Source organism: Pleurodeles waltl, chromosome 3_1 (genome assembly GCF_031143425.1).
Source record: "Pleurodeles waltl isolate 20211129_DDA chromosome 3_1, aPleWal1.hap1.20221129, whole genome shotgun sequence".
NCBI lineage: Eukaryota > Metazoa > Chordata > Amphibia > Caudata > Salamandridae > Pleurodeles > Pleurodeles waltl.
Window position 1 is genome coordinate 1741155542 of NC_090440.1, and position 19414 is coordinate 1741174955.

Sequence of the window (19414 nt, forward strand, 5' to 3'; positions counted from 1 at the left end):
ACACGGGGGCTACCTTTAAATTTGATTAAAGTGTAGATTCCCTTTGGGAGCGGATGGACCTTGGGAGTTTGGGGTCTATGAGCTCACAATTTAAAAATACATCTTTCAGTAAAGTTGATTTTAAGATAGTGCGCTTGAAAATGCCACTTTCTTGCTTATGCCATTTCTGTGACTCTGCCTGTTTGTGGATTCCCTGTCTGTGTCAGTTTGACAGTTGGGCTGGTTGCACCTCACACTAGACAGTGACACAAAGGGAGCTGGGGTGGATCCTGCATATCCTGATGAGCCATCTGTGCTAGGAGGGAGGGGAGGAGTGGTCACTCGCACCTGAAAGGGCTGTGCCTGCCCTCACACAATGCAGTCTCCAGCCCCCTGGTGTGTGTCTGGGGCCTGGCCTGGGCAAGACAGGATTTCACATTCCAAAGAGACTTTACTTTGAAGTAGGCCTACTTCAAAGGAGAAACTGGGTATACGAAGGGCACCCAAAACCACAGACTATAGAACACTTCTGGAAACAAGAGGAACCTCTGCCTGGAGAAGAGCTGAAGAGCTGAGGAGAAGTGTTGCCCTGCTTGTGACTGTGCTTTGTGGAGCTATCCTGCAGTTGCTGCTTCTGCCAGAGTAAGAGGGCAAAGACTGGACTTTGTGTGCCTTCCATCTTGTGAAGAAATCTCCAATGGCTTGATTTAGAGCTTGCCTCCTGTTGTTTGAAGTCTCAGGGACAGCAAAAACTTCTCTCTGCCAGCACCTGGAGTCTCTGGAGAGACTCCTGCTCTGACAAGTGGTGCCTTATCCAGTCCCTGGGCCCTTGAAAGGAAAGCTGGTGGAAATCCAAGGAAATCGACTTCGGACGACCTCGGACCGATGCCGCTGCTGAATCCGGTGACGCCGCCTGCACCCGACGCCGTGACCTTCACTGGAACGCGATGCTATTCACAGGCCTGACGCCGCTGCAGCCCCGCTGAAGTGCGCGACTCCGTGGAAGTCGCCGCACCACGTCGTGACCGACGCCGCTCGAAGTGCGCGGATTCAACTGTTTCGCACCGACACCGCGATCCCGGACTTTGTGCATCAACTTGTTTTCACTCTTCACCAAATGTACTGTACTTGGGGGTCTGTGCGACCCCGTGTCTGGCGCCGCTGGTGTCGGCTTGTTGGGAACGACTCTGTCACAACGCCGTGTTAACACCTCATCGAAGCATTTTTGTTTCAAAGTGCTATTTTGGAGTTTAATATGTAAAAATTCGTAACTTGACTTGTGTATGTCGGATTTTTGGTGTTGTGCCATTTTTTAGTGTTTTCATTAAGTTACTGTGTGTGTTGGTACAAATACCTTACACCTAGCACTCTGAAGTTAAGCCTACTGCTCTGCCAAGGGGGTAAGCAGGGGTTAGCTGAGGCTGATTCTCTTTTACCCTGACTAGAATGAGGGTCCTTGCTTGAACAGTGGGTAACCTGACTGTCAACCAAAGGCCCCATTTCTAATACCCCTCTACTCCTGGAGGAAGATGCTCCGACTGTAGGTGCATTGGCACTCCGGTCCTGTTTACGGAAGCAGCTGTGGAGGCTGCTCCCTGGGTCCTGGCAGGCTCTGATATTGCTGATGCTCTCTAATCATTCGAAGGCCCTTTTCCAGATGCAGGTTAAGTCGAGTGGAGTCAGGTATCATGGAGCTGACAAAAGTACTTCACAAGGTGAAGATGCAGCTCTGACACCACTAATAAATGGACAGCGACTTTGTCTGCATAACTTTGATTACTTGGTGCAGTGTGCTTCAGCCACACTTCCCAACTTGCAGCAGCATGGTCTGCTTGGAACACAAGTTATTGGTCACAGCAGCAGTGTCTGCTTGGGCACACTTCAGAACAGTGCCACCATACAGGCTTACACTATCACAGCGGCGGAGTCTGCTAGGGCACACTTCGGCAGCCCCCTAGTGAAAGGTCCCTCCAAGAGCATGCCAATCACTTTCCCTCACGTCCCTCTGGACAGATGGACCCTCAGCTCTAGGGTCCACTGCTGCTAATCCTCTTGGTCAAGACCTCCTGCAGGATTGACACTCTCCTTCACTGACAGGTCAGCATCCAGGCACCTCACAGCAGGGAAACAGATCTTGTCCCTTTAGCTCTAGAAGCTGGCTGTCAGGCAGACACCATCTCTTGTTATATGGCAGTTCTCTGTGTACTCTGCAGAGCACCCCCTCCTGGTTTAAGAGAACTTGGAACTGGAAGGACAAGTTGTTCATCAGGTCCCACGTTAACACAGATACACTATACGGGGAATGTGGATTCTCTTTGGGGTTGGTTCTTCATTCTTGTGTCCTTTCCAGGCTGACTTCCAGACACAGCCTTTGTGGTGCAGAGCCGGGTTGTCTTCCCGTTGGAGCACTTACAGCGGAGGCACAAAAATGTGTGAGCTTTTGCACCTGGCTATCGGCAGCCACTCTGAACAGTGATAGGGAAAAGAGAGAAAAGGCAGGCCACCTGTAAAGTATCCTTCACTCTGTGAACAGGGACTCCAGTCCCACCCTTCCCCTTACATCTACCAAATGGCAGTACTTATAAAGACTAGCCAATAGCACCTTGCAGCAAAGGGACCTAATCACATTTCTAAATGTAGCTGTGTGTTCGCTTTCCCCTTTTCAAGATGTAGATCTCCTCCTTTCAGCTTCAAGATTGTTAGCAATTCACTTCCACTGTCTTGGCGAATAAAACCTCACCTCAGTCTTGTGCATACAGATAGGCTAGTGTTTTTCAGTATGGAAACTATAGGCCTCCATTACTTTAGTTCACTCATATACACAATGAAGGTTTGACTATTGACTCCCACCCACATATATACACAGAACCAAGACCTGGGGTGATAGCATTAGGACCTAGGTTAGCATCAGACCTTTACAGTGACACAGATAAATAGATCTGATGCACAAAACACGGTATGCTGCCACCACAACTTTACATGCTAAACCCATGATAGGGACAGTATCCTTCTGTCAGTCAAATGAGAGTAAACATTTTGCTCCCACCAGGATCTCAGTCATGTCGAGGGACAGGCAAAGAACTTCACGCACCAGATTAATTGGGCATTCAGGGCAGGGGAACGTGACTGCACACAATGAATATTCCCATCCCAAAGGGGACTAACAACAAAGAGGAATGAACAAAGTGTATCAATGCTCAGGAATGTGTTGAATGTTTTTTTTTTTTTTTTTTTTTGAAAACGTGGCCTTAAAAGTATTGCACTGTTCCACAAATAGCCAGTTCAATGATCTGCGTTGAGGATCAATGTGAAGGAAGGATGCATGAGAGCCTGCTTGCCAAGTTTTAGATCAGTTGGAGATATGGTATGAGTCTTTTCAGAAGGCCGGTATACAAAGAGTTGCTGTATTAAATATGCAATAGGAAAAGATCTTTGAGCATTGCTAAACAGCACTAATGATAATACTGTTTTGCGGAGCATACTTGGGTTATAAAAGCAAGAAATAATAATATCTTTAGTTTACTTCACAAAGGTCAGAGAGAAATTCAGAATTACTTATACTTCCCAAAGTCTTTGGGAGAAAGTGCTGCCCCATTCAGAAGTCTACCATCGGCGTTATGGGGATGGGGGGGGTGCATATAAGAGAGGCCCCTCCGAACATTAACATCTTGGTTCTGTCTCCATTCAACTTGAGTGAGTGCTTTGCCACCCAGTAAGCTACGGTTGACAACGTGTGACAGTTGCTGCATAAGAGAGAAACCAAAACCACGTATCAGGTCAGCCAGAGGTGTGGGTAAATATTAAAAGGGGTCATGCTCAGAAAGGAGCCCTGTGTTACCTCACCACCAGAAGCTTAGAGCGAGAGTGAAATTGAGTCAGAAAGACTGATTGCAAATGATCTTCCAAAAAGAATGGCTACCAAATGCCTCATCTTGAATGCCTATAGAGTGTAACCGCTGGCAAAGTGCGTTGTGGGAAACAATATTTGAAGTATTGCTAGGGCCCTAAAGCTGTAGTGTGGCTCTCTCACCTACCTGAAGTCATCCAAATGTCATGCGCATAAGGAGGTAAGCTGTGGTGCTATTGTTTCCAGTGTGAGAATAAGGGTGTCATTAAGACACCCCGGGTATATTGCATGGGCATGTACCAAAGATGTTTCAAGCACTATTGGAAGAAACTGAAAGAGCAGATTGAAAACCGGACATGGAATCAAATCAAATCAAATCATTAACATTTATAAAGCGCGCTACTCACCCGTGCGGGTCTCAAGGCGCTAGGGGGAAGGGGTTACTGCTGCTCGAAGAGCCAGGTCTTGAGGAGTCTCCGGAATACGGAGTGGTCCTGGGTGGTCCTGAGGCTGGTGGGGAGGGTGTTCCAAGTCTTGGCCGCCAGGTAGGAAAAGGACCTCCCACCCGCTGTGGAGCAGCGGATGCGAGGGGCGGCGACAAGAGCGAGGCTGGTGGAGCGGAGAAGACGGGTGTGGGCGTAGAAGCTGAGGCGTCGGTTGAGGTATTCTGGTCCCTTGTTGTGGAGGGCTTTGTGTGCGTGGGTGAGAAGTCGGAAGGTGATCCTTTTGCTGACGGGGAGCCAATGCAGGTGTCTCAGGTGGGTGGAGATGTGGCTGTTGCGGGGTATGTCGAGGATGTGGATGGCGGAGGCGTTTTTAATACGTTGCAGATGTTTCTGGAGTTTTGGAAGTGTCCTCCCTAACCATCTCCAGCACAGATTCCTCCTCATTAAAATATTGATATACAGTGTTTTCTCCTCAAAGTAAGAACAGATTGATTCACAAAAGGTGATAGAAAGGGAGGCAGAGAGAGGGGTAAGTGGGGATGAAAAAAAATCTTTTGTGATATTAAAGATGTCTATAGGAAGATTTTTTTGCAGAAGTGAAGGCAGAATTGTACTAGGCAGCTCTACCATCAAGCATTTTTTTAATGATAAATTGAAATTTAATCTCCATTGTTGATTTTGCGCCTTGCAAAGTCTTGGTGTTGACTACGTCCTCGGAGTACTAAGTGCCAAGGTGCTGTTGGACTCTTTCTGCAAGAATGCTTAAGCTTTCAGAGAGCAATCACATCAAGAGCAGATGTAGTCTAGATGTTGAAGCATGTAGTGGTAATATCTAGACATGGCTCTACGACCAGTACCCCTCCCTCCCCCTTCCTCCCCCCCCCCCCAGCGCCTTGAGACCCTAACAGGTGATTAGTGCGCTCTATAAATCCTTGATTGATTGATTGATCTAATCTAGATATCTCGGGTGGAGGTTTTGAAAAGCAGAATAAAACTTACTAGAACTAATTTTAGCTCGAGGACGTTAACGTTTATTGCACCCATGTTTATGGGGCAGGTGCCAGGAATAAAGAATAAGACCTGTAGGTTTTCTATCCAGAGCCAGGGGGTTGTCAACACCCATACAGCCTTCATTATGTGCAGGATGAGGGGCCAGCTAGCTTGGACCCAAGGTAGCCTATTGGTGTGATAGTGTCAAACTTTTCACTAGCATCAATTGATAAGGTGCAATCTCTGAAGACAAACTCTCTGGAATGATTACAAGAGATGAGATACATTTGGCTAAAGCAGTGCCAAAGTTAGTAGACGGATCCCGGGGTCCGTAAATTAATAAAATATCAAAAATAGAGCAATTAGTTGATATTGTCAATTGAAAATTAACTGATCTAGTCATTAACAATCTTTTAGCCACCCAGTAGGTAAAAAACATAAAACGAGCATGCAAGGAATACGTTTCATGGTAAGAAAACCGTCTGGTTTGGAATTTGTCCTTATGACGGTCTTGATCTTAGAGAGTGCTCGGTTGTCCGAATTCAGAAACATTCAGACAAGAATGCCAAGAAAATGATTGGAGGTCGGGAGTGTCAAACTAGGTGTGCGTTCTTCTTACGTCTGAACTTTGTTTTATTTAAGATGGTTAATTTGTATGGAAGCTTTTCTTGGTAATGATTGTAATGATGCACTTCAATATAGTTTAGCACATGATTAAAGTAATAACGGGGTTCCTTTGTAGAAATAAACGTCACAAAACATTTCCATTTGTAATTTTGAGGAATTATGTTTTCATGAGGGCTCATTTTTAAAAATCTGCTCATTCCACATTAGCCCTTTTTACCGTTATGTGGAATAGATGTGTCTGATGAACACGGCCCTTTACAGTTGCAAAGCCTGCAATCTGCGAAATCAGAGTTCGCAACTGTGGGTGCGCAGGACCGTAGAAATTCTGCATTACAGTGGTGCATAGAAACATCGGGTGATTCTGTGACCGTGTTAACCTCAAAGTTCGTGATTCAGTGTGTCCCTAGAGACCAGATTCAAACAGCATCTTAATATACAGTTTGAGCTGACTCAATAGGGGAGTTTGAATTGGATTTCAGAAATGTAAGAAAAATCATTAAGGCTTATTACAAATATTTCAAAGGCACAGTACAAAGATAATACAATGTGGACGCAGCAATAAATGCAGGAAAATGCTAAGACACAACTGTGCATCAAAATCAATAAAAACTTGGGCAGTATCCCTAGTCTTAGGAAAGGTCTTAAAAAGTTTACTGACTCACCTCCAGAAGAAGGGCATATACAGTTTTGATGAATAGGAATTATTAAAACTGCAAAACCAGGGCCAAGATGCCCCTGACCTTTAAGCCACCCATTCACCTGAAAAATAGACATAGACCCCGTTATTGAGCCATCTGGAGTCAACAAGAGCATCCTATTATTCTTTAATTGATAAGACCAACAATACAACTGTAGATCAAGAAGGGCCAAACCCCCAACACCCACCTTCCTCCTCAAATTTTTCCAGGAAAGGAGAATACCTTTGCTGGGCCAAATAAATGAGGTAATCTTCGCATACAGTTTTAGGATAACTTCTTTATCAAAATGTAAGGGCATATTATCAAATAAGAAAGTAATCTTCGGGAGCATAGACATCTTGATCAGATTAACACGTCCAAAAATCGAAAGCAGCAAATTTCCCCACTTTCTTAGAAGAGGGAGAAAGTCTCTCGATAGTATCAACATCTTCTATCGAGAGTAGAGAATGTGTGGCAACCATTCTATAGGAAATGGAGTGGACTTCTGCCGGGGGAGGAGCTGAAACAGTTATGGCAAGTATCCTTTGCTACGTTATACTCAATGGTCAAATCAGCAGCATTAAGAAGGAACCACCTTTTTACCCTTCACAGAGTGTTTTGGATCCCTGGGAGGTTGACAAAGATAAAGAGAAGCGGCTCAACCTCAGAGTTTAAACTGTGCTGTAGCTTAGAGGCAGATGATGTCCACATGTCTGCCGCCTGCCCCAAGTTAAAAAGATTCTGGTCAGTGGTGGGTAAGACAATCTCTGACTCCCTGGGTTTCGTAGTTGAAATGACCCGCCTAATTATGTTTGGGATTCTGACCGTGGACATGGACCCTCTACCCCTTTTCCTTTCTCTAATTTATGTTGAAGAATATAAAGGTCATTTTTCTGACCTCTTTTTTTTTTTTGCTGGTGTTAGGACTCTAGCATTGGTCAGCAGTGGTAAAGTGCACAAAGTGCTTGTGCTCTTTCCCCTAAACATGGTAACATTGGCCCCTACCCAATTGCTGTGCTTAATTTACCTATAAATCCTTAGTAAAGTGCGCTATGTGTGCCCAGGGCCTGTAAATTAAATGCTACTAGTGGGCCTGCAGCACTGATTGTGCCACCCACATAAGTAGTCCCTTAACCATGTTTCAGGCCTGCCATTGCAAAGCCTGTGTGTGCAGTTTTACTGCCACCTTGATCTGGGATTTAAATCTCTTTGCCAAGCCCTAAACTCCCATTTTATTACATATAAGTCACCCCTAAGCTAGGCCCACAGGGCAGGGTGCAGTGTATTTAAAAGGCACAACATGTACTTCTAAGATTTACATGTCCTGGTAGTGGAAAAACTCCCAGTATGTTTTTTCACTATTGTGAAGCCTGCTCCTTTGCTAGCTTTGGGAATTCCTTAATATACTTTTAAGCTGTAATTTCTGTAATTCCTGATCAGAAAGGAGTAGCTATGTCATGTTTCATATCTTTGGAATGGTAGTGATAAGTCCTTTTTACTTGCAAAGTCAAATTTACCAGTACTATTTTAGAAATGTCAGTTTTAGAAAGTAGGCATTTCTCTGCTCTTACTGCTCTGTGTCTTAGATCCTGTATCCAGTCCACGTCTGGTCTGTGCTGGGTAACAGCTCCCTTTGTGCATTCTATCCAGACAGCCATAAACACAGCACACTCAACTGCATCTGCATACTGATGGGTCTTCCTGGGAGGAAGGGTGGAGTTGCTCACACTTAAATAGGTAGTGGCCTGACCTATTACAAAGGAGTGATACACCCACTCCCAACAGATCTGGAAGCCCTGGGCTGAAAGAGGAACGGGTGCACTTCAGAACTATCAGGATTTTATTTTCAACGAGATATTTTATTTAAATCAGTAGACAGAGATCATAGACATGAAGGTCTAGTTATGTATGATCTACAATTGTTTATTGTGCTATGCTCCTCCTTCATTGATGGACTGTGCTGGAGTAGGAGAATCATGGGGGAACATTGTGAAATAGGGCTTCTCCTCCCTCAACCACTCTATACTTTATAAAATATGTATCTTAGACCATATTACGTATGCGCTCTGAGTATTGTAGAAGGGACTGTAGATGCTTGTGCAGCCCCTTTTGTAATGTGGATGTGCAGTAACAGGTTTTGCACCTAAGGGTTTCAAAGGTTACTTTCTCTCACGTGTGGGGGCATGATGGCATGTAAATGAGGGAACAAGTTTGCCACTGTGCCCTTGCCATATTACATTATGGTGATTGAGCAAACAAGTCTTTGGAAAAAAAAAAAGATGAAAATGCATGGCAGTTTCCATGGAGGCTCCATCATGACATACCCAAGGATTCCTTGCAAAAATGTTCTTCAAAAGTATGGTTGTACATAGTGCCAATAAGTCTCCCTTGTCAGCATGTTACTAGTGTAAACTTTATTCATCAATACAATACCATATTCTTTGAGTGTTCTGTAAAGGGAAGTTTACCTTGCAGGATAATTGTGAAGTTTTCCCTCTTGCTAGTAGACATGAAGAGAAGGGTATCACAAACACTATCTTTCAGCCCTCCCCCCACCCCCAAGTTGGTGCCCCAAACCACACAACATGTGACAAAAATAGGCAAGCCATGGGTTATCGGAAGATTGTGGTCTAGTGGCAAGAACTGATGATCGTGGACATAGGTGCCCGAAGTAGGAGTGGGGGTGTGCTGCAGCACCCTCAACATAACCATACTGGAGTTCAGAGTGTGAATGAGGAATAAAGATCCCTTTAAACTATCTTTATATTGTAATGTATTTGCACTGCTTTCAAAGACGGGGGTCAAATGTCTAGTTAGGCTGTCTTCTTATAAACTGCTACTTATTCTTTTGAAAGGCACATTATTAGTGTATACTTTACTTTAACGGATTACAAAGTGGGGGATTTTGTAATGTGAACTATGAGACAATCAAACTGTGGAAAGGGATTGGAAAAGGAAACTCAGTAGGATCTTATTTTTTCTAACACACAACAGCGCTTAAATACCCATAATTGAAGTGTACAAATATTTCTGAGGCACATTTTGAATTCTGAAGTGTGATTGAAACAGTGATTTTAACAGGATCTACATGTATAAAGCATCTTTACTTTGGTGAAGTGCAAATGATAAATATTTGCTGAAACTCGTTTTACACGCTATCATTTGAGTGCTGTATAGTTTCATCAGTCAAAATTTTGTCTTTGACAGTTTAGTCGGCATTTCAGTGGAAAATGTGTTGTCTGCAAATTACAATGTGCTACTTGACCATGCTCTAGTAATATGTTTGCAACAGTGTACTCCAAAATGCACCACCTGATAGATACTACATCCTTGCCAGCCTACTGCTAAATAGGGGTGGTTCATTTGCTATGCTTATTCTTTGTGCGAAGCTTGGATTGTTCCCCATCCCCTTGACTTCAGTGATATAACATTGATGGCAGACAGCACCTGAACTCTGAAAATTGTTCCAGCACCACTGATTTTGGAAGTGTGAAACCATTTGTAAATGCAGGCCTTCTCACCATGTCGTGATTGTAGCCAAATTACTTAATACCCCCGTTTTTTGAAAAACAGAAAGTGACATGACCTGATGTCTTATAGAGCTTGATAATGTCCTGACCACATTTGCACGATATAAAACTGAAAAAAATATTAAAATTGTATACTCCTAGAGTAGGATAATGATCCCACATGATGAGAAATTAAGTGCTGCGATTTCTTTAACCAAGCAGAGATTACAATTTTTGCCCTCATGAAGCACTATGGAGAGGTGTTGGTTTCCAATTAAATGATGTTTAGTTTCTTTATCAGAAAGATGAAATCCTGGTTTAGTGCTGCTGTGATTCATGGGCTTGCTAACTCAGTAGTACCTGATGACAACAGTAAATGTACAACTCACTGAGCCATCTCGCATGTGACACCTTTCCTTACGTCCTTGCTTAAATATATGAGCACCTTAAAGAGTGAGTACTGCTTTGGTCATTTATATTAATATCTATGGTGGTGACTAAAGGAAAAATGCTAGTTAAATTTACTTTATCATTTATAGTAGAAAATATAATAGTCAAACATTCCATTGTGCCACTTGTTCATGTCAAATGAGGCCTACCTCATTTCCAACATGTTTTCTTTACTGTTGGTCCTAGCGTTTTTTTAAAGTGTTTTTTTGGGCTAAAATTCGATGGCCAGTCTCCATCTCTATTTCCTACAACTCATAGCTTGAGTTGGAGTTAGTTCCAGTTTAATTTATCAAGGACTTTAGCGCAAAGGAATCTTTGCCAAAATTGATTTGTTCAGCCTCTTAGTAAAAAGTTTATATCTAGATAGTTTCTTCAATAACTATAATAGTAAATGTATTAACATGTTATGTAGTGATACAATAAAAGTGAACGTAAGAGCAGGTTGTGGAAATGAATCTGCTCCCTTTATATTATATTCACACACTTCTGTCTGTATTAGAAAGATTTCAGTGCTCAAAATCTCCATGGCTGTCTCATGCTCATGTGTTACTACTGTATGGATGTTGAATCCAATGCTAATGACAAAATATGGATTGGCAGACCTATAACATCTGTTCATGTAAGCCATCTGTAAACTCCAGCCTCAACACTGAAGCTGCTGTGGGAGTAATGCCAGTGATTAATATACCTTGAAGAGATGACGTTTTCTGTGCATTGCTTTAATAACCTTCCCATGCGCACCCCCACTTTACCCAGCAGCTGTCAGTCTTTTTATACCTTTTATCTTCCATGGCTGTTCGGTTACAGAACTAAGGGAAAGAGTAAACTCTTTCTTTCTAGCAGGGGTTTGTGAAGTGGTGGTAGCAATGGTGGGTACAGGGTTGTTTTTGATGTTTACTCTAAAGGTTATGAGGAACATTAGTATTTGTTGAGGAACCTAGGAGTCCAACCAGCAAGGTAACATTCATAAACCGAAGTGGGTAAGCACCCAAAGGGACAGGTCTGTAAGTGGTTTTGTTTCCTTTAATTTTGTTAATAAACACCCTCAATTTCATTTTAAGACGCTGAACATTCAAACATTGCTTGTCTAGATGGAAAACCAGCGTGTTCTGTCTCCTTTCACCCGTCTAGCCTTTGTCTCGAATCTCAATTAAATTCTATTTACTTTTGACACTTTTTTATTTTTCACAACCGCAAACCAGCCACTGCCTTTTTCTTGAGAATCCTCTTGTCCCACCACCAAATTCTTAAATGACTGAGATCTTGTTTTTTCTATTGTTATTATAAGCCACAATCATGAAAAAGATAACCTTTTGAACTGCGACCATCCTAGGCACCCCACAAAGGTATTTCTCACCGCCAGTATTTCTCTTTCAATCATAACAGACCATCTCTATCAGGGACCAGCGCCAATTGAGTTATCAAATGTGTAACACCAATGTCTTGATGTAATTTCAATTTTTTATGCATTTGTTAATATATTTTCACAAGACAATTCATATTCCATTGTACAAATGATTAAGAAAGTTTAATTGTTGAAGTGAAACATTTTTCATTTTCAAAAAATGACCAGCAAATGATATTATATAAAGTTTTTGTGATCTGTAATGTACATGTGATTTTTGACCATGTGTTATGATTTTAGAAGTAATGAAAATGCTATTTTTATCTTTTCCTTTAGATCCAGCGTACCTTCTCCACTGAATAAGGTAATTCTAAGTATTTTTGATTGAAGGCAAAACGCTTTAAAAAATCTGTGATGGATTAATACCTCAAGAAGTAACAAAATACATGGCAAGTTAGTTTGCTATATACATTTCACTTTATAGGAACACAAATCAATCCTGACAAGACTTTCGTTGAAAAAAACGATGAGCAGATGGACTGATATCCCTTTTTGCAGGAGGAAATGCCTATTTTGGGGGCTGCCTTCAAAGGCGGGGTGCTACTTAGGAATTAGTTAATTTTTTTGCTGGTGCACTCCTGTACTTTGGACACTGCACCAAAGATATGTATTAACAGTAGCTGCCACCACAAGATGAGGACTTCCTCATCAAGAAGTTCTCGAAGATCAAGTGGGCCAGACAGTGTTTGCCAATGCTAAACAGCATGGTTAAATTACTTCGAGGACCCAGTGAACGTGTCAGTGTTCAAACCTAGGGTGGAGAATAGGTGCAAAGCAGCCATGGCCGTCCTTTAGGGCGGAAGGGCCACACCCTCCCACCTTTTGCCCATCATGAAGAGTGCCTGTCAGGCTGAGCATAGATCAGCCAGACACACTCTTCATGTTCAGCTCAGGCAGCCAGGAGCAAGACATGTGCATTTTACGCAGACTCCTGGCTGCCTGAGCTGAACTTTGCTGGGCTGAGGAGGTCACAGCTCCTATGGGCGTGACCTCCTCAGCCCAGCAAAGGCGCCTCAAGGCCCTTCTCCTCAGTGACGAGGGGAAGCATCACCCATTGACTTCGACCTGGGCGCTTCAGGTTTAAGCCCTGAAGTGCCCAGGGCGAGTGTCAACCAGTGACACCTTGTCACAGAGTTGGGTGGGGTCAGAAGTCTCACTTACCCCCATCCCACTCTGTGACAAAGTTGGGACTGCTGCCTTCCCTCATTGGCTGACTGTAGAAAGTTGGCTCTGTATATACTATCTCAAAGTGAGAGATAGTGTGCACAGAGTCCAAGGGTTCCCCTTAAAGATTGATAGTGACAAATTAGATAATTCTAATGCTCTATTTTTGTGGTAGTGTGGTCGAGCAGTAGGCTTATCAGAGGGTAGTGTTAAGCATTTGTTGTACACACACAGCCAATAAATGAGGAACACACACTCAAAGACTTAACTCCAGGACAATAGTTTTTATATAGAAAAATATATTTTCTTAATTTATTTTAGAACCACAAGATTCAAGATTTGAAGTAAATACATAAAATGCAAGGTACTCCACACAGGTAAGTAAGGAACTTTGAATGAAAGCACCAGTACACACAGTATAAGTTAAAATGGCAATAAGCTATTTTAAAAGTGGACACTGAAAAAATCAACAGTTCCTGGGTAAGGTAAGTATGTTTAAGTTTCTGAGGTAAGTAAAGCACTTACAAGTTTAGTTTCCTGGGCATAGGCAGCCCACCGTTGGGGATTCAAGGCAACCACAAAGTCACTCACCAGCAACACAGGGACGGTGAGGTGCAGAGGTCAAAAGAGGGCCCAAAACACATAGGCGCCTATGGAGAACAGGGGTGCTCTGGTTCCGGTCTGCAGGCAGGTAAGTACCTATGTCCTCGTGGAGCAGACCAGGGGGTTTTGTAGAGCACTGGTAGGGGGGACACAAACAGGCACAGAAAACACACCCTCAGCGGCACAGGGGCGGCCGGGTGCAGTGTGCAAAGTTGGCGTCGGGTTTGCTATAGAAAGCAATGGAGGGGCCTGGGGGTCACTTAGGCGATGCAGGCAGGGCAAAGAGGGGCTTCTCGGGTCAGCCACTGACTGGGCTAGGAGGAGGGCCACCTGCTGGTCACTTCTGCACTGGAGGTTGGTTCCTTTCGGTCCTGGGGGCTGCGGATGCAGTGCTTGGTCCAGGCATCGGGCTCTTGTTACCAGGCAGTCGCGGTCAGGGGGCCTCTGGATTGTCTCTGCAGGCGTCGCTGTGGGGTGCAGGGGGGTTGACTCAGGTTACTCACGAGGTCACAGTCACCTGGGAGTCCTCTCTGCAGTGTTGGTTCTCTGACGCTCAAGCCGGGGGCGTCGGATGCATCGTGTGAAGTCTCACGCATCCGGCGGGAAGAGTGAGTTCTCTAAAAGTTGCTTCTTTGTTGCAAAGATGTTGTTGGTGAACAGTGCCGCTGTTCTCGGGAGTTTCTGGGTCGTTCAGTTTCAGGGCAGTCCTCTGAGTCCTCAGAGGTCGCTGGTCCCTGTCTGATGCGTCGCTGTGCAGGTTCTTTGAGTCTGGAGACAGACTGGTAGGGCTGGGGCCAAGTCAGTTGTCGTCTCCGTCGTCTCTGTAGGGCTTTCAGGTCAGCAGTCCTTCTTCTTTGTGTAGGTTGCAGGAATCTGATTTCATGGGTTCTGGGTTGCCCCTAAATACTGATTTTAGGGGTGTGTTTAGGTCAGGAGGGAAGTAACCAATGGCTACTGTCCTCAAGGGTGGCTCCACCCTCTTTGTGCCTCCTCCCTGAGGGGAGGGGGGTACATCCCTAATCCTTTTGGGGGAATCATCCAATCTCAAGATGGAGGATTTCTAAAGGCAGGGGGTCACCTCAGCTCAGGTCACCTTAGGGGCTGTCCTGACTGGTGGGTGACTCCTCCTTGTTTTTCTCATTATCCTCTCCTGCCTTGCTGCCAAAAGTGGGGGCAGTGGCCAGAGAGGTGGGCATTTCCACTACCTCACCGCCAGGTGTTACAGTTCCTGCAGGGGGAGGTGAGAAGCACCTCCACCCAATACAGACTCTGTTCCCAGCCACAGAGTGGCAAAGGCACTCTCCCCTTGTGGCCAGAAACTCGTCTGGTTGTGGCAGGCTGGCTGAAACTGGTCAGCCTAGCACTAGGAGTCGGACTGGTATTCAGGGGGTATCTCTAAAATGTTCTCTGGGTGCATTTTACAATAAATTCCACAATGGAATCAGTGTGCATTTATTGTGCTGAGAAGTTTGATACCAAACTTCCCAGATTTCAGTGTAGCTATAATGGAACTGTGGAGTTTGTGTTTGACACACTCCCAGACCATATACTCTTTATGGCTACCCTGCACTTACAGTGTCTAAGGTTTTGCTTAGACACTGTAGGGGCATAGTGCTCATGCACATATGCTCTCACCTGTGGTATAGTGCACCCTGCTTTAGGGCTGTAAGGCCTCCTAGAGGGGTGACTTACCTATGCGACAGGCAGTGTGAGGTGGGCATGGCACTCTGAGGGGAATGCCATGTCGACTTAGGTTTCCTAAATTTACACACCTTGATCAACATGGCATTGGAAGACCTTAAACATCTGCTGGGGGATTATCAAATGAGATTTTCCTTATAAAATTCAGGATCAGCTCCATATGGAGTTTTATGAATGAGACAAAGGGGCTTGAACTTGACCCTTCTCCTCAGGGGCAGCCAATGTAGCTCTTTTAATGTTTTGGAAACAGACTCAGACTATAATTTGAGTATCTTTTTTTTAAAGTCTTGCTGCTGCATTCTGAAGGCTTTGCAATTTATTCAGAGTACTCATGGACCCCCAAATAAAGGACATTGCAATAGTCCAGTGTAAACAAAATAAAAGCCATGACCACTGTTTACTAGAGCTCAGATGCAATATAAACCATGATCTTCCTGATCTTATGAGGTAAATAGAAGCAGAAAGACGCTAGTTTGTTTATTAGTGCATTAAGGGACAAACTGGCATCAAACATGATATCCAGATTTTTTTATGGTAGATACTGGAGTCGGAAGGAGGTCCAAAGATTGAGGCTATCAAGCCTGATTCCATGAGGGCGAATTCTTCCCAAACAAAAGTACTCCTATTTTTGTTAAATTAATTATCAAGTTGTTTAAACTCATCCATTGCAAATTAGCCCCCATACATTTCTGAAACCTTAAACTTAAAGCTGTCTCCGTGTCATTAGCAATGGAAACAAAACGCTGTTTATCATCGGCATATGGCATGGGGGAAAAGCCAAAGAAACAAATTAGTTTAGTCAAAGGAGCCACCTAAATATTAAAAAGAGTAGGGCTCAGAGATGAGCCCTGCGGGACTCTGCAGGGAAGGGTAAATGATTTTGACCTAATTTTCCCATAGCTGTAAATTGTTCTCTCTGTGGCAGAAAAGAGCGAAGCAGCTGAAAAGGTAGAGCCGACCTATTACAGTTTCTGCTAGCCGTGCTATAAGAGTTTCATGATCAATAGTATCAAAAGCTGCCAACAGATCTATTAAAATAGTGGCTGCCTTCCCACCGCTATCCAGTATACTCCTCACTTGGTTGGTAGCCAAATTGTGCTGTATAGAACACTTGGGGGCATATTTATACTCCGTTTGCGCCGAATGTGCGTCCAAAATTCTGACGCACATTCAGCGCAAACGTTGCCCCATATTTAAACCCTGACGCCCGATCCGGCGCAAAAGGAAAATGGCGCAATGTGCGTCAGTTTCTGGAAGCGGCACCCCGCCCTGCGTTAATGACATGCAGGGTAGGCGTTACCGTCCCAAAACCGACGCACACAGCGGCGCATCGTATTTATGCTTCCGGGCAAAAATGACTCCTGCGCGGTAGGCGGTGCAAAAAAATGACGCAAAACACGAATAACGTGAAATTTTAACGCCTGGGTCAGGGCAGGCGTTAAAATGGGGCAAACACACCTGTACTTAATCAGAACACACAGAACAAACAACAGAGCAGCAGAGCAGCAACAGGGAGACATGGAGGTGCTTTTTCTTCAGCGTGCACGTAGACGCAGAGCCCTGCAGCAACAACAGCAGCTACAACAACAGCAGGGACCCCAAAGACAGCGCAGAAGGCAGGAGAGGATATTCCGCCCAAGAACAACCCTGCATGGCCTCAGGGAACGAGACATCATCCAGAGGTACTGGTTGAACTGGCAGGCCATTCAGCAGCTGCTGAGAAATATTGAACAGCAGTTGGCCCCCACTTTAGTGACTCCCCGCACTATCCCAACAGAAACAAAGCTGCTTGCCGTACTTCACTTGCTGGCAAGTGGCTCGTTTCAGACAACTGGTGCCCTGGTTGGTGGAATATCACAACCATCTTTCTCCGCATTCCTGCCTAAAGTACTGGATGCCATCATTCGCCTGACACCCCGCCACATCTGCTTCCCTAACACACTGCAGATGCAGCAGGAAACTAAACAGGGGTTCCACGGCATCAGTGGCTTCCCGCACGTCCTTGGTGCAATCGACTGCACACACGTACGCCTTGTGCCACCTGCTGCAACTGAACACCTCTACCGCAACAGGAAGCACACACATTCAATCAACGTGCAGGCCATAGTCGATCACCAAGGACTGATCAGCAACATCGTGGCTAAATATCCTGGGAGTGTACATGACACATTCATCTTCCGTCACTCCACCATCAACCAACACTTCCAGGATGGACGATATGGCAACGGACTACTTGTTGGTAAGGACAAAAACCAAACTCATATACACACTGCTCAGAAACCCTCTAGGACAAACAACACATACACCACAATAGCAACACCTAGCCAGGAACACACTGAGGTACTCACATCACTAGCCATGTTTCTGAAGTCACCATTGAACCTCTCACACATTGGAATTTACTGTACAGCTTAGTGTGAAGACATTAATTACTGTGGTAGCCTAAATGTCACCTTGCAAATTGGAAGTCTCACAATAACCTGTACACTAATACAATGCATAAGTCTAAAGGTATGGGATGGCCTGGGTATGTTCATATGAACGTTTCAAATACACTTTCATGTTTCAACTCTGCATGGAACTATCATCACACCCCCAGTGAGGACACACGGACACCTGTATCACAAGTAACAATGCAAGGGAGGGCACACTGTACTGGAGAAACCAATACATCCTGCTGAGAAACAGTTAGCCGACAAACACTTGCTCAGCCAAGGAAAAAAACTCAATGCAAAAGTTTTCACCAACAACCATAGGTTGTCACATTAGTACACAAAAGAGTCACAGACAACACAACACAACTACTGCCGTCAAAGATCCGTACAACAGTGCCTCCTACATCTAATTGATCCCATTCTGTGTTTCTCTTTCAGCTGATCAGGGGTATGGCATCCTGCCTTGGATAATGACACCATTTGGGAACCCAAATACTGCTGCTGAGCGGGCATACAATGACGCCCACAAGAGGACACGCAGCATTGTGGAGCGGACCTTTGGGATCCTAAAGTCTAGGTTCCGCTGCCTTGACATCACTGGCGGTAGCCTACTCTATTCCCCAGAGATGGTCTGTAAGATCATACTCACTTGTGCCATATTGCACAATATTTGTGTAAAAAGAAATATTCCCCTCCTTGACCTGGACCCAGACATGCCTGAGGATGACGAAGAGGAGGATGCTGGCCTGCAACAGGAGGGGGAACAACCTAACACGGCAGCAGGAGTGCGTAGGCGCCAACAGCTTGTAAATAATTTTTTTTCTTAATGTATCATAATAACTTGTATTCCACACTCGTAAATAAACACAGATATCCAACACCACATTATACTTTGGCCTATGCATTTCTGACCACCTTTAGTTTGAAATCGCTGAAGAAGAATGTTGTCTCATTGAGCAAGAATGCTATAACATTCATCACAACAAAAATAAACATCACAAATGTATGCACAGAGGGTAGGATGTGACATGATACATTACAAAACACAGAGGCCAACAGGAGTACAAATGTGGCAATTACACATGCCGGATCCAAACACCTGAGACAGTCTCTCATCCAGCCCAAAATTTTAGATCATTTGAAAGTCACATCACACGTGTTCAGAGACAGGGTGGGACCATCCATGTGTACGTGACCATGTCACCAATGGCTTCTCTCAAGTGTGTGATATGAGCAATACACAATTGGAACAACATCAGCTGCCACTAACTCAGGAGGAGACCTTGAAGTCACAGTGACAACATACACCCAGACAGGTGATAGTGGATCCACATTCCAACACACATGTACACATATGTCATACAATCAACCTAATATTTGAAAGTAGACCATCACAGTTGTGTCCCAGTTAGAACCTAGCAGGAAGAATGTAACATGCCACTAAACCAGTTTATGCAGAAAGGGACACAGACAACAACAAAATTATTCTCATTGGCACATCAGGAACGCTCAGAGTCTTGCAAACAGTCATTGGAAAAAGGTATGCAAGTTTGCTCCAATTCATCATTACTGCAAACGTCA

General features: G+C 44.4%; 1 long non-coding RNA gene across 1 annotated transcript in view; it reads left to right on the forward strand.

Annotated features, from left to right (window-relative positions):
- LOC138283417 (uncharacterized) overlaps positions 1–19414 on the forward strand; it is a 116163-nt gene that overhangs the window by 42350 nt on the left and 54399 nt on the right. Inside the window, exon 2 of the long non-coding RNA XR_011201246.1 lies at positions 12207–12234. This is a non-coding gene — a long non-coding RNA (uncharacterized lncRNA). The remainder of the gene's footprint in view (positions 1–12206; positions 12235–19414) is intronic.